Genomic DNA, 16,335 nt, shown 5'->3' on the forward strand with positions numbered 1-16,335 from the left:
TGGACTGTAACCTGACTGCACCCTACTACTGCTACATCCATTCAAACTGGTCTAATAAGTTCAATCCATCCTTTGGATAGACCAGGGGCGGATCCAGGGGGGGACAACAGCAAAATTGCTCCCCCCGAGAAAACATTACCAACTCCGTCTCCAAGGAAATGACAGAGCCAGGGTCGGAAAAATTCACAGCCATTAATAATCAGCACTGGACTCTCCACCCCTGTACCTCCCCCAGCAGTTTCCCAGCCTCTCTCCTGCAGGCTGCAGCTTGAGTGGGAGTTATTCTCCTGGTTTCTGCTGCTTGAGTGGGCGGAATGGGGATGTGCCTGACCCCCAAAATCGCACCTGCCTGGAAGAGGGAGGTGTGAGCCGCTGAGAAGAAGGATCTGCCTGGAGGTAAAAATCATCTAGCAGTATATCATGGATTTGTTTACAGCCACCTCTATGCTAAGTCTGCTGAGATACTACAGCTTAGCATAGAAATGCTGTTAGCTGACAAATGTGATTGCATCTCCTCTTCATATTGCACAGTAAGAAATTAAGCTCATTAAAGCATCGTGACTGCCCCCCTGGTGTGTGCCTTCCCGATCCCCCCATTGTATGCCCTTCTGACCCCCTGATGTGTGTCCTCCTGCCGTCCCAGCCCACTGGTGTGTGTCCTCCCAATCCCCTGTATGCCCTCTTGACCCCCTGATGTGTGTCCTCCTGACCCTCCCCTGGTGTGTCCTCCTACTCTTTCAGCCCCCTGCTGTATGCCCTCCTGACCCCCTGATATGTGTCCTCCCAACCCCCTGGTGTGTGCCCCCCGATCCCTCCAGTATATGCCCTCCTGAGCCTCCCCTGGTGTGTCCTCCTGCCCTCCCAGCCCCCCTTGTGTGCCCTCCCAATCCCCCCCATGTATGCCCTCCTGACCCTCCCCTGGTGTGTCTTCCTGCTCTCCCAGCCCTCTGGTATGTGGCCTCCCAATCCCCCCAGTGTATGCCCTCCTGACCCTAACCTGGTGTATCCTCCTGCCCTTCGAGCCCCCTGTTGTGTGCCCTCCCAGCCCCCTGGTGTGTGCCCTCCCGATCCCCTCAAGTGTGTCCTTCTGACCCCCCCAGTGTGTGCCCTCCCAGCCCCCTGGTTTGTGCCCTTCCGACCCCTCCAGTGTGTGCCATTCTGACCCCCCCTGGTTACACTAAATTCTTTTGATCTCTGTACACTGCTCTTCATTCCACTGACCCCTGTACATTGTCCTGTTGCTCTCTGTCCTCCGCCCTACTTACCCCCTATCCTCTAACCTCTGTACACCATCCTATTGACCACTATACACTGCTCTACATCCTACTGACCTCTGTACACTGCCCTGCCTATTACTGAACTCTGTACACTGCCCTACATCCTACTGACCTCTGTACACTACCCCACATCCTACTAATCTCTGCCTACTGCCCTACATACTACTGACCTCTGTACACTGCCTTACCTACTACTGACCTCTGTACACTGCCCTACACACTACTGACCTCTGTACATTGCCCTACCTACTACTGACCTCTGTACACTGCCCAACCTACTACTGACCTCTGTACTCTGCCCTACCTACTACTGACCTCTGTACACTGCCCTACCTACTACTGACCTATGTACACTTCTCTATATACTACTGACCTCTGTACACTGCCCATATCCTACTGACCTACTCTGTACACTGTTCTACATCCTACTGACCTCTGTACACTGCCCAACATACTACTTACCTATGTACACTTCTCTATTTACTACTGACCTCTGTACACTGCCCACATCCTACTGACCTACTCTGTACACTGCTCTACATCCTACTGACCTCTGTACACTGCCCTACATCCTATTGATCTCTGTACACTGCCCTACGTCATACTGACCTCTGCACACTGCCCTACATACTACTGACCTCTGTACACTGTCCTACATACTACTGAACTATGTACACTGCTCTACATACTGCTGACCTCTGTACACTGCACTACATTATACTGAACTCTGTAGAGGGCTCTACATCCTACTGACCTCTATAGACTGCCCTACCTACATACTACTGACCTCTGTACACTGCCCTACATCCTACTGACTTCTGTACACTGTATGATACATGCATTTGCTTTGAACAGGGAAAGCTTCTCTAATGTGTGCCATTGCTGTATACAGTATATGGAGAAAATAATATGCTATTCATCTACATTATTACACTTTTTTACAACCTGTCATCAGTACACAGAATCAACGTGAGAATTTAATCTAATGCCACCCTAGGAAGGTTCTGCCTGAAACAGAATGTGGCTTTATTATAGGAACAGCCCACAGTCACATAAAGGGCATGCGTATATATAAATTCAAACAGGCATTACAATAATGTTTCTGTATACCATAAACAGTATCCATATGCTCATCTGTCTGTCTAAGGGAAAATAAACCCTGTGTGTAATTTTCCTGTGGTACATATGTAATGCCAGCAAATGCATGCAATGCTGGAGTTAATGTATAGGAATTCTTGCGCACATTATTTAGATGTCTGTCATCATGGAAGCAGCTGTTCAGTACGCTAGAGGTATGTGATGGATCATGCAGATGTTCTAGAATTTCTCAGTTATTTATGATAAGAATTTACCATGCGTTTGCCAAACACTCATACAAGGTATTGTAAACAATGATTTTCTTTATTTCCCATATTTATATAGTGCTGACATTAAGTATTAGACAGTGCTTCACAAAGTACAGAGAACCAATCGTTCCCTGTTTCCTGAAGAGGCTTACAGTCCAATGTTCCTGCTATGCTCATACATGCCAGCACCAGCTTTGGAGGGAAATCAATTAAAGTGTCAGTGCACCCAAAAAGAATTAAACCCCCTGACTATTTTTCAGGGACTCTGTTGGTGAGATCTCTGCATTTGAGTTCCTAGGGTGGCACACCTATTGTGGCCATTATGAGAGAGTTCTTATTGAATGTATTACTTATTTCAGACCATGTAGAAAGAAACGGGTACAGGGGCATGTTAAGGTAGCAGAAACTCCCAAATGTCTTAGCGGAGTAGGACAAAAGTTGGAAATTATGGCAAGTATCTCAAAAGTCATCTGCACAAAGGATTTATATTTTTAGTGTTTCTCTCTCTATATCTCTTTAACCACTTCAGCTCCGAAAGGCTTATGCCCCATGACCAGGCCATTTTTCGCGTTATGGCACTGCGTTAGTTTAACTGACAATTACACGTCCGTGCGATGCTGTACCCAAATAAAACTGATGTCCTTTGTTTCCCACAAATAGAGCTTTCTTTTGGTGGTATTTGATCACCCCTGTGGTTTTTATTTCTTGCACTATTAACAAAAAAAGACAGACAATTAAAAAAAAAACTATATGTTTTACTTTTTTCTATAAACCATATAAAAATAAATAAATATAGTGGGGCAGATTCATCAAGGGGATACGACGGCGGATCTCCTGATCCGCCGTCGTATCTCTGAGTCCAGCCGGTCGGATCTATGCGACTGATTCATAAGAATCAGTTCCGCATAGATCTCCCTTAGATCCGACTGGTGTAAGTGCCTTACACCAGTCGGATCTTAGGCTGCAATCTACCGCCGGCCGCTAGGTGTCATCGCAGTTTTTTATGCGTCGGATATGCAAATGAGGAGAACCGCCGATTCAAGACCGAACGCCCGCCCGTCGCTTTTTTTTAACATCGTTTGCGTTCGGCTTTTTCCGGCGGATAGTTACCCCTGCTATATGAGGGGTAGCTAATGTTAAGTATGGCCGTCGTTCCCGCGCCGAGATTCAAATTTTTACGTCGTTTGCGTAAGTCGATCGGGAATACGGATGGCTGGAATTTACGTAGCCCCCGAAAACATTGACGTCCTAGCGACGTCATTTGGAGCATGCGCACTGTCAAATTTTGCCGGCGACGCATGCGCAGTTAAATCGGCGCGGGAACGCGCCTGATTTAAATTGTACACTCCCCCTAGCCGCGGAATTTGCATTCCGCCGGGGGAGTTACGATCCGACGGTGCAATTTTCGAGGTAAGTGCTTGGTGAATCATGCACTTGCCTCGCAAAATTGGACCGGCAGATCGAAAATCAGATAGATTACGTGGATCTAAAGATCCGCTAATCTATCTGAATCTGCCCCAAAAAGTCTAATTTTGTCATTAGTTTAGGCTAATATGTATTCTGCTATATGTTTTTGGTAAAAAGAAATCCCAATAAGCGTATATTAATGTTTTGTGCAAAATTAATAGCTACAAACTATGCATAGGTGTGCACACAGGGTGTGCCAGGTGTGCCCAGGCACACCCTAATCACCCTGTGCAGAACAGATTCCCCCTACTGCTCTGGCTCCCATCTTTCCCCCCCGCAGCGCAGCCAGCTTCCCTCCTATTGGCTGTTGCTGCTGAAATGTTTTAGGAGTGGGGAAGGGGCCGGTAAATATGTAATTTATTGGCCCCTTCTTTCTCTGAATGAACATTGGGAGTAATCGGTAGTGTGTGTGGGCTTTGGGGTGCACACCCTAATGCAATAGGCTGCGCACACCTATGAAACTATGAGATATTTTTATGGCATTTTTATTTACTTTGTTTTAATAGTAATGGCGCCGATCAGGGACTTATAGCGGGAGTGCAACATTGTGGCGGACAAATCGGATAGACACTTTTGACACTTTTTTGGGGACCAGTGACACCAATACAGTGGTCAGTGCTAAAAAAAATGCACTGTTATTTTAATAATGGCACTGAAAGGGAAGGGGTAAACATCTGGGGCGATCAAAGGGTTAAATGTGTTTCCTGGGAGTGCTTGCTAACTGTGTGGGGATTGCTTTGACTGGGGGAAGACAGAGATTTGTGTTCCTGCTTAGCAGAAACACTAGATCTCCATCTTCCCCTCTCACAGAACAGTGATCTGCCTTTTTTTTATATGGGCAGACCACCGTTCTGCCTCTACTGGGAACAATTGCCAGATGCCAGCGAACATCGGGTCCATCTGACCTGCCGATTGACTCCCCCATTTGTCCAATCACAGCGGGAGCAGGTCCCCGACAGCGCGCATGCGTGCCCCAGAACCGATGCTGAAATTTATGCACAGGTACCTGATTTTGCACTGAAGGGCTACCTTGCCGCAGTACATGTATGTGGCACAGTCCAGAATCGGTTAAAGGACTTATACACTTTAAAAGTGATTTTGTTGTTTTACTTATGTATTAGTGTAGTTATATTCCCTGTGTCGTTTGTTTGACTTAGTTTGTAAAGGAGTGCTCCCTGGAGAAGAAAGATCACTCTTGAAAGGCCTCTTGGACATTTATCACCTCCCAAGCCACCTTCTGGATGCTATCTTTCAAACATTTTCTGGGGCGTGATGAATATTTGACTCTCCCTGCCCTATGTAGCACCACCCCTGAAGGAGCCCCTTAAGAATGTTAGGCTCTATAGTCTGCCTCTTAACCCCAAGAACAATCTCAGCCCCTCTGGCACACCTGGTACACAAATATCACTACAGACACAATGGTAAGGGACACCACACTATAGCAGGTCAAAAATACTTTACTGAAAGACTTTGCAATAAACAAATAACTTGAAATAGGTAGTTACCTATAGTAAACGCTGATATTAGGCAACAGGCTACTAAGGAATATGCAATGTAAACACAGTTTCAATCAATTCACTGAGGTATGAAGGGGAATAAGAATTTTTTTCTCATAGGTAAATCTATGTCCCTAAAATCCTTGGGATCACAGGCACAGAATCTGAAGGTACAGTGCAATACAAAATGACATGTAACGGTAAACTTTACACTCTGAAAGTGAGTTCCTCCTTAATGTGTATCAGTATTTTTACACTCCTTAGCATTGTAGCAGAAGAAATCTGGGAATCCTGATAGTAAGGTATGTTCAGCTAGCTGAAAGGGCCCAAAGAGATCTCCATGCAATAAAACTCTGTAACAGGGCATAATTGGTAGACGTGTCTCCTGGGAAGGGTGATGAAAAGATAAGATAAAGACTGCAGGCAGTGTCTCTTTTAGTGTATGTGCTCATCAAGGTGGGCTTCCCCCGGCTCACCAATCCTAGCAACATCAAGGCTCCAAAGAATGAGATGTCCCCAACAGGCTCTTAAAGGAATGCCCGACAGGCAGCCCGGTGACCAAAGAACCCAGAGATATCTGTACAGGCACCCACACAGCTAATAGGGTGCCTGTGGTGATGGTTCTGCGTCCGACCGTGGAGCTGCTAGTGGAAAAACTGTCACACCCACAACTGGCAAGGGGAAAGAGCTCCTTTCCTCCTGTGATCCTGTCTGCCATGTGTCTCTCCTTCCCCTTCCTGGATTGCCTCTGCCTCCTCCTCCTCCTTCTGTACTGCTGGCCATCCTGTCAGCTGTATTCTTGTCCTTACTCCAGACTGATGCTGCTCATTTATGGGACTACATGTCCCATGGTTCTCTTTTCCTGTTGTGCTGATTGACTCTGAAGTGATTGGCATAGCAGTGCAGAGAGGAGAGCGAGGGGGGAAAGAAACCACCCGCATTTGCTGTTTCTCCCTCCTGTGTCTCTATGCCACTCCATGTGTTCTGTGGCAGCGGTGGCTGGCTGAGCAGGGGAGGGGGGAGAGGAAAAGATCAGCACCCACTACACCTATATTCTGGAAGCGTCTTCCAGAAGCAGGTGAGAGAAATGAAACATCCAGCCTGGAAACCCTGACCAGACAAAAATGATCAATGCTGCTCCACTGACTGCAGTAAAGCCAAAAATAAATAAAAAAATTTAGTATAGCAGCCCAACCAGAGGAGGGCGCTACACCCATTTAAAGTGATAATAAAGTCCTGTTTTTTTTTTGTTATCTGCTCTGTGCAGTAGTTTTGCACAGAGCAGCCCAGATCCTCTTCTTCTCTGGTCCCCTGCCTGCACTCCTGGCCCCTCCCTCCTGCCGACTGCCCCCATAGCAAGCGGCTTGCTATGAGGGCACCCAAGCCAAGTAACTGCTCTGTGTGTCCATTCAGTGACTCGGCTCCGCCCATTATCTCTCCTTATTGGCTCACTGGCTTTTATTGACAGCAGCAGAAGCCAATGGTGCCTGCTGCTGTCTCAGCCAATGAGGGAGATTCCTCGGACAGCTGAGGCTCTTGGGCAACATTGCTGCATCGTGATGGTGCTCAGGTAAGTATTAGGGGGCTGAGGGGGGAAATTGCATCAATATAAAAAAGCCTGCCTTTAGAACCCCCTTAAGGATATATTAATGAATACTGCATTATTTGTGCCTTTCTTATTTGCCTGGAGTTCAGTTTTAAGTGATATTTCTGAACGTTGCCCACTTCCAATTGTTAAACTACCTTCTGTTCTTGACACCACATTTAAAAAAGCAAACAGACATCTTTGAGGTGTTGGGGATTACATTTTTTGCTGAACAAAGAAAACATATCCAACATAAAAGAAGCTGTACACATTATAAAACCAGTCTTTTATGTGAAACGTTATCAAACAAAATGAGCTGGATGCCTTTCCCAAAAGAGAAGAGGTGCAGGATGTGGGTCTTTCCAGATGTAACCCTGGCACACGAAGACAAGAGGAAGCCAAGCTGCCTGAAATACTTTGCAGTAGTTTTCCACAAGGGAAGAATATTGGCTTTAGATGTTGCCAAGTAGTGTCACACACATTTGTGTCCTATTCACATTCACTTCACTTGAGGTGCTAACTGAAAATGTGCCATCAGCACAAAAAACAAAAGCAGCAACTCTCTGCTTCAATTTACAATGTCCTGTAACTTTGATTTAAAGCTGAATTCCAGGCAGATGTACAAATACTTTGAATTAATGCCATGCAATAATTAATGAAAAACTACAACTAGAGTACATTTGTCTTGACGTCAGCCTCCTGGCAGGGCCAGTATTAAAGTGGTTGTAAACCCTTTACAACCACTTTAACCTACAGGTAAGCCTACATTAAGGCTTACCTGTAGATGCAAGAAATATCTCCCAAACCTAAAAGGTTTAGGAGATATTTGCAAAAAATAGTGGCACCGATGTCTATGGCACATGCCTCGGGCGCAGGCGCACTGAGCGTGCTGCTACTAACGGCATCATGCCGTTAGTGGCCGCTCCTGCGCACATGCGCGGGAGTGACGTCATCACTGCTCCAGCCATTCACAGCGCCGGAGCAGCCATACCCGGAAGTCACTCCGGGTATCATGGCGGCATCAGAGGAGGCGAACGAGGGCCGCTGCGGGGGCTTTGATCTCAGGTAAGTAATTACCTCCAAATACGCAATGTCTTTGTCTTGTAGGTTGTCTTTTTTATTTCTATTTGGACGAGAGGGTTCACTTCCTCTTTAAAAGTAAGTCAAGTCTTATGTATGATGGTTCAATGCGCTCTGGCAGCTCAGAAGCAGGGATCAGGGATAGAGAATAGACTATTTATTTATTTTCAGAGTAATTCTTTATGCCATGCCTCCCAACAGATAACTGGACGTCCCAGACTCCTCTTCTATATCAATCCTCAGGGGCCACAGGGACTTTAATGTTCTTTCTTAGGCAGACTGTATGGGTTGACACGATATGTAATGGAGACCCTGCTGTTGGCACTCCAAAGTTCTTTTGCACAGGCTGCCCAGGGTTCCCATGCCTGATAGGGTGGAAGACCAGGACATCACCCCGTGGTCACCTTGGGTCAAGCCTGGCCTCTATCCAGCCCACTCTATCTGCTGACCATAGTTTCCGCTTGCTCCCGAACAAACCTATGTCCAAGATCGGTCTTCCCCTGATATAGAATATAAAGAGTTCACATTAGGCTGCTTTTGATAGATTAAAAGGTTTATTAAAGGATGATGGTAGAGCACTCAATCATACAGGGTGATGATGGTACATTGCTTAAAGTGGAGTTCCACCCATTTTTTTTATGTTTGTCTGTGCTGCATGCTCTAATCTCATAGTGTTCAGAAAGGACAATTTTTATTTAATTTGTTGCTTGTAAATACCTTTATTTTGTAGTCCTTCATTACTTCCTCCTCCTTATTTGCCTAGGCTATTTGCAAGGGTTTCTGGGATAGGCATCATGTTTCCCAGTAGTCCTTGCAAACCTGACTGAAACCTATTACATTGCTTGTGCACTGAGCATGTGCGAGATATTCAAAGCTGAAATCCAGGAAGTCATACAGTCTGGCTTCATGATGCCCACGCTTAAGATGGCCACGGTCTATTTCTAGATTATAAACTATCTAAATGCTGTAACAACCTAACAAAACGGACCTTAGTTTACAGACTAACTTTACTAGAATACATTAAGCTTGTGTATTACAGGGGTATTTATATTTAAAAAGTGAAATTGTGGGTGGAACTCCCCTTTAAAGCCTTACTCCAGATTTTAGTGAAGATTAAATAGTTTATTTGGACCAAGCTGGACTTCAGCAAGATGTTGAAAAAAGTGTGTGTATGGCAGCCAATACACTGTTCAAGTCCAACTCCAGACACAACTTTTTGTTGGAGGGAGTAAAATGTTTTTTTTAGCACATACTGTATCTTGGTTTCCCTGTTCTGAGTATTAACAACTCTCTGGGCAGTACCACACTTTGCGACACACCAAGGCTGAAGGTTGAATATTTATTGTTACAACACACAGTAACACAATAACCAAAAGAATGGAGGAGCTTCAGAAAACACAATAACAGATATACAACAGTTGAAAAATAATGTGTAACAACAATGGACTAATGTCTTTTCCCCTAAGCCCTATACTAAAGGGGATTCCAACTAAAGGTGATGCAAAAATAACAGGGCCATAGTTTTTGTCAACAACTCCCTCCCACTGGCCAGTGTGTTGGTGTATGTTGGGGCAAAAATCCGGTTTTGGAGTGCTGAAAAATGAGCCCTACAAAACAGGGCGTAGGTGCCCAAACAGTGATACTGTTAGAACTTTGTTGTTTGGGTGGACACAGCCAAAGACTAATCAGTGTACCAGCCTGCTGCCAGCACTGTGTAATGGCTGTGACCAATCACAGCACATCACATGACAATTGTACACAATGGATGGCTTCCCTTCATGATATTCATTGTAATGCTACCTGTGATCATACTTGAAGCTATGTACGCCAGGATGGTACTGTGGGTGTACAATAGATAATACAGTGCCACGTCCTAATCATGAAACGGTATAGACTGGAAAAGGAAACATGGACTTTGTAGGTATCACTGATAAAACATTTTTTTTATTTATAACATAGTTACATAGTTAGTCAGGTTGAAAAAAGACACAAGTCCATCAAGTTCAACCATAAGAAATAAAATAATAATAATATCGTACAATCTCATATACCCAATTCTATACCCACAGTTGATCCAGAGGAAGGCAAAAAAAAAACAGCAAAGCATGATCCAATTTGCTACAGCAGGGGAAAAAAATTCCTTCCTGATCCCCCAGAGGCAATCGGATATTCCCCGGATCAACTTTACCTATACAGGTGGTTCTCAAAAAATTAGCATATTGTGATAAAGTTCATTATTTTCTGTAATGTACTGATAAACATTAGACTTTCATATATTTTAGATTCATTACACACAACTGAAGTAGTTCAAGCCTTTTTATTGTTTTAATATTGATGATTTTGGCATACAGCTCATGAAAACCCCAAATTCCTATCTCAAAAAATTAGCATATTTCATCCGACCAATAAAAGAAAAGTGTTTTTAATAAAAAAAAAGTCAACCTTCAAATAATTATGTTCAGTTATGCACTCAATACTTGGTCAGGAATCATTTTGCAGAAATGACTGCTTCAATGCGGCGTGGCATGGAGGCAATCAGCCTGTGGCACTGCTGAGGTGTTATGGAGGCCCAGGATGCTTCGGTAGCGGCCTTAAGCTCATCCAGAGTGTTGGGTCTTGCGTCTCTCAACTTTCTCTTCCCAATATCCCACAGATTCTCTATGGGGTTCAGGTCAGGAAAGTTGGCAGGCCAATTGAGCACAGTAATACCATGGTCAGTAAACCATTTACCAGTGGTTTTGGCACTGTGAGCAGGTGCCAGGTCGTGCTGAAAAATTAAATCTTCATCTCCATAAAGCTTTTCAGCAGATGGAAGCATGAAGTGTTCCAAAATCTCCTGATAGCTAGCTGCATTCACCCTGCCCTTGATAAAACACAGTGGACCAACACTAGCAGCTGACATGGCACCCCAGACCATCACTGACTGTGGGTACTTGACACTGGACTTCAGGCATTTTGGCATTTCCCTCTCCCCAGTCTTCCTCCAGACTCTGGCACCTTGATTACCGAATGACATGCAAAATTTGCTTTCATCCGAAAAAAGTACTTTGGACCACTGAGCAACAGTCCAGTGTTGCTTCTCTGTAGCCCAGGCGCTTCTGCCGCTGTTTCTGGTTCAAAAGTGGCTTGACCTGACATGTTTCTACTCCAGACTCAGTCCACTGCTTCCGCAGGTCCCCCAAGGTCTGGAATCGGTCCTTCTCCACAATCTTCCTCAGGGTCCGGTCACCTCTTCTCGTTGTGCAGCGTTTTCTGCCACACTTTTTCCTTCCCACAGACTTCCCACTGAGGTGCCTTGATACAGCACTCTGGGAAAAGCCTATTCGTTCAGAAATTTATTTCTGTGTCTTACCCTCTTGCTTGAGGGTGTCAATGATAGCCTTCTGGACAGCAGTCAGGTCGGCAGTCTTACCCATGATTGCGGTTTGGAGTAATGAACCAGGCTGGGAGTTTTTAAAAAGCCTCAGAAATCTTTTGCAGGTGTTTAGAGTTAATTAGTTGATTCAGATGATTAGGTTAAGAGCTCGTTTAGAGAACCTTTTCATGATATGCTAATTTTTTGAGATAGGAATTTTGGGTTTTCATGAGCTGTATGCCAAAATCATCAATATTAAAACAATAAAAAGGCTTGAACTACTTCAGTTGTGTGTAATGAATCTAAAATATATGAAAGTCTAATGTTTATCAGTACATTACAGAAAATAATGAACTTTATCACAATATGCTAATTTTTTGAGAACCACCTGTATATGTTAGTACCTAGTTATATTATGTACATTTAGGAAAGTATCCAGGCCTTTCTTAAAGCACTTTACTGATTTGGCCAGAACCACCTCTGCAGGGAGTCTATTCCACATTTTCACAGCTCTTACTGTGAAGAAACCTTTCCATATTTGGAGGTGAAATCTCTTTTCCTCTAAAGAGTGTCCCCTTTTCCTCAGTGTTGACCGTAAAGTGAATAACTCAACACCAAGTTCACTATATGGACCCCTTATATATTTGTACATGTTGATTATATCTCCCCTTAATCTCCTCTTCTCAAGAGAGAATAAATTCAGTTTCTCTAATCTTTCCTCATAGCTGATCTCCTCCAGGCCTCTTATCAGTTTGGTTGCCCTTCTCTGCACTTTCTCCAGTTCCCCAATATCCTTCTTGAGAACTGGAGCCCAAAACTGAACTGCATATTCCAGATGAGGTCTTACTAATTTGTACAGGGGCAAAATTATATCTATCTCTCTGAAGTCCATACCTCTCCTAATACAAGAAAGGACTTTGCTCGCTTTGGAAACCGCAGCTTGGCATTGCATGCCATTATTGAGCTTATGATCTACCAAAACCCCCAGATCCTTCTCCACTACGGATCCTTCCAGTTATACTCCCCCTAGTATGTATGATGCATGCATATTCTTAGCCCCCAAGTGCATAACTTTACATTTATCAACATTAAACCTCATCTGCCACTTATGCCGCGTAGATAGAAAAAAACGACGTTTTATGTGATGAAAAAAAACGAAATTTTTCAAACTTAATTTTCAAAAACGATGAAGCATACACACCATCGTTTTTTCCAAAAGTTCTAGCAAAGCGCGGTTACGTTTAGCACGTACGACGGCACTCTGTTCCATTCAAATTCGCATCCTAACTTGCTTCTGAGCATGCGCAGGTTTAAAAACTTCGTTTTAAACGTCGTTTAAACACATGGTCATTTTAAATGACACAAAAAACGACGTTTTGAAAAACGATACAAAAAATTGAAGCATGCTTCAATTTTTTTTTGGACGTTTTTCACAAGACATAAAACAACGTTTTCCCCACACACGGTCATTTTAATTGACGTTTTTAAAAACAACGGGTTTTTTTCATCACATAAAGTGATGGCGTGTACGCGGCATTAGTCGCCCAATTAGACAGAGCATAGCTTGGTGTCATCTGCAAAGACAGAAATTTTACTTTTGATCTCAGACCCAATATCATTTATAAAGATTTAAAAAAGTAAGGGTCCCAACACTGAACCTTGGGGTACACCACTGATACACTTAGACCATTCAGAGTAAGAATCATTAACCACGACTCTCTGAATTCTGTCTTTTAGCCAGTTTTCTATCCATTTATTGATATTTCCTCTGTATACCGCGCGCGTGCATTGTGTGGAAGTGTTGCTAGGGGGAGATCTTCCCCTTCCTGTCCCACATTTGGACGCTCGTTCCCCCGCTCCCGCGCCATAGCTGTCGGCACCCCCCCCCTGACTGGCCGCTCGTGTGTGAGTAGCGGGGTGTTGCACATGCATCCTTACACCGGGCTTACCCACTGACAGCTGAATGTAAAAAAATAGAATTGCCGGGCCTAGTATGTATTCGGAGGGGACCCCCCATGCCAATTTTTCCCCCCGCCAAAATTCATACTAGACCCTTATCCGAGCATGCTGTCTGGCAGGCCAGGAAAGGGAGGAACCAAGCGAGCGTGCCCCCCCACCCCCGAACTGTACCAGGCCACATGCCCTCAACATGGGGGGAGTGGGTGCTTTGGGGCACGGGGAGCTCTGCGGTTTGTAAGAAGGTTTGTAAGAAGTGACTAAAGGCAAATGTTACAGACCCTTAAAACAGACAAAAAAAATATATAAAAGACCAGATAACATAACAAAATCAGAAACGTCACTGCAAGAAATCTTACAGGATAACATTTCATTATGAAGAATTTTTTTACTTTTTATCCTAAGTGGCAGGAAAGCCAAATGAGGAGTATGTTGTTATTAATAGCCATTTAAATACATTTACATTTTTTTATGAGGTTGCTATGGGTAACGTATTCCTTTTTCTTTCCTTCAGCTATATATAATCTGTATTTTATGGCACTCTACCAGTTCTGGGTTGAACCATTCAATGTGGAGCTGCTGCATGTCACCTAGATTGGTGCAGACAGTTTGTGTGTGACATTGTGCTCATTCATTATACCTTGAAGAGCATGAATTGTGCTGGAGGGGAGAAATGCTCAACTTCAATAGGTTGGAAAAAATGTTTCATGACATCCACCTGTTGTGAGTTAATTATGTTCCTCGACAGACTGCTGTAAACCTGTATTCCCCAATGGAAGAGGGAAAAGAAAGGATTGTGCAATGGTGAAGTGGATTTGATGGACAGAAATTGTGCTGTGTCTGCTTTAGTCACAATGTAAGCACTAAGGTGCCCTTTAATTAAAGCCAACTCTAAAGAAAATTCATTATTTTACATATTTGAGGGCTAGTTGAAAAATAATATTTAATGGGTTTTTTAGTACACATTTTAAATTATCATAAAGTTTGATATAGAAATTCAATTTTATAACGAAAGGTATTTATACATCCCTACTTTCAGCACAAGACCCAAAAGCAAAGAGTCAGTCAGTCTTTGTTTATGGAAGGCAGGTGTCATTGCTGTGAAAATTGATGGGAGTGGCGGCCCGTCCATAGGGGGAGCCCGGGCGCCGCCCCCCCAAGTCAGTAAACATTTTTTTTATAATAATAAAAAAAAAAATATTTAAACATGTCCCTTTAAGAAAAAAAAAAAAAAGGTCCTTATGTACACTGTGTCCAGGCGCCGGGCGCAGTGAGTATGGGTAGCGCCACACCTGTGCAATCACGAGATTGCAGACGAGGCGATACCTTGGCAGCCAAAAAATGCCTTTGTGGCGCAGCCCATCCCGCCACAGCTTCCGGCGCAATGGACTGTATTGTGGCCGGGTGGGTGCACACAGTACAGAGTTTATTTCACCGCCCCACTGGGAAGTGCTTTCTGTGCTAGTGCCGACATCACTTGAAGAACAGGAAGTGACGTTGACTCTCTCACTTAGCTCAGAGGAACCCAGTGCCTGTGTGGAACAGGTAAAGATTAGCCATGCATTCCCATCAGCTTATAATGTAATTATACAATTTGCTTATATGAAGAGTTTGGCGGCAAAGTTTGGTGGCATTTGACTGATCTAATATGAGCAAATGGCCATATTTTGTCATCATCATGGACTTTATATGGCTATGTGCCCATATTAAGCCAATGATGTCACGAGTATCCCCACTGCTTTTTACCTCCTGCATACAGCATTTTGGCCCAACATAGATAGTTAATTGCCATGTTCAGACTAAAAACAGTTTGGTTCAAAACCAAGATCATCCCTAGCACTGATAAGGACTAAGAAGCCTGAAACAGCTGTATGAAAGTTAGTTATAATGGCTCTGTAATGGCTCTGTTATGATAATATTTGGGCTGTAAACCAGTAGTTCTCGATGCACGGATGACTAAAATGGGCAAAAAGGAATTATTTGCATGACTGTACCCTCTTAGGCCGCGTACACACGGTCGGTCCAAACCGATGAAAACAGCCTGAAGTCCAGTTTCATCGGTCAAAACCAACCGTGTGTACGGCCCATCGGTCTGTTGTCCTTTGAACAAAAAATAGAGAACTTGCTTTAAAATCGAACCGGTGGACGGCTGACCATCGGTCCAAACCGATGGTTAGTACACAAAAGCATCGGTTCAAAACCCGCGCATGCTCAGAATCAAGTCGACGCATGCTTGGAAGCATTGAACTTTGTTTTTTTCAGCACGTCGTGTGTTTTACGTCACCGTGTTCTGACCCGATCGGTTTTTGAACTGATGGTGTGTACGCACATCAGACCATCAGGCCACTTCAGCGGTGAACCGATGAAAAAGGTCCGTCGAACCATTCTCATCGGATGGACCGGTCGTGTGTACGCGGCCTAACCCATAAGCAGAGACTGAGTTCTTTGTCTTTGACTTTTGTGCTGGAGGTAATACTTCCTCAACGCCTGTCAGACGCTGATATACCAACCTCTAAAAAAGCTATCCACCACAATAATCTTACTGCCTGTCTAAAAGAAGCCTAAGAGCAAACAACTCAGGTAGACTATCAATGGGGACCTGAAATGGTTAGCTACAAAAGTCCTTAAAGCAGTAGTACAGTTTTACCAAAGAAAATAAACTAGCACATTATGCCTTTTTATTTGCCTTTTAAATAAAGTTCTGCAGTGATGCCCTGACACAGCTGCTGGCGCTTCATCCGGTTCTTCCAGGTTCGTCTGCTCTGGCCAAAGG

Source organism: Rana temporaria, chromosome 6 (assembly GCF_905171775.1).
Source record: "Rana temporaria chromosome 6, aRanTem1.1, whole genome shotgun sequence".
Classification (NCBI taxonomy): domain Eukaryota; kingdom Metazoa; phylum Chordata; class Amphibia; order Anura; family Ranidae; genus Rana; species Rana temporaria.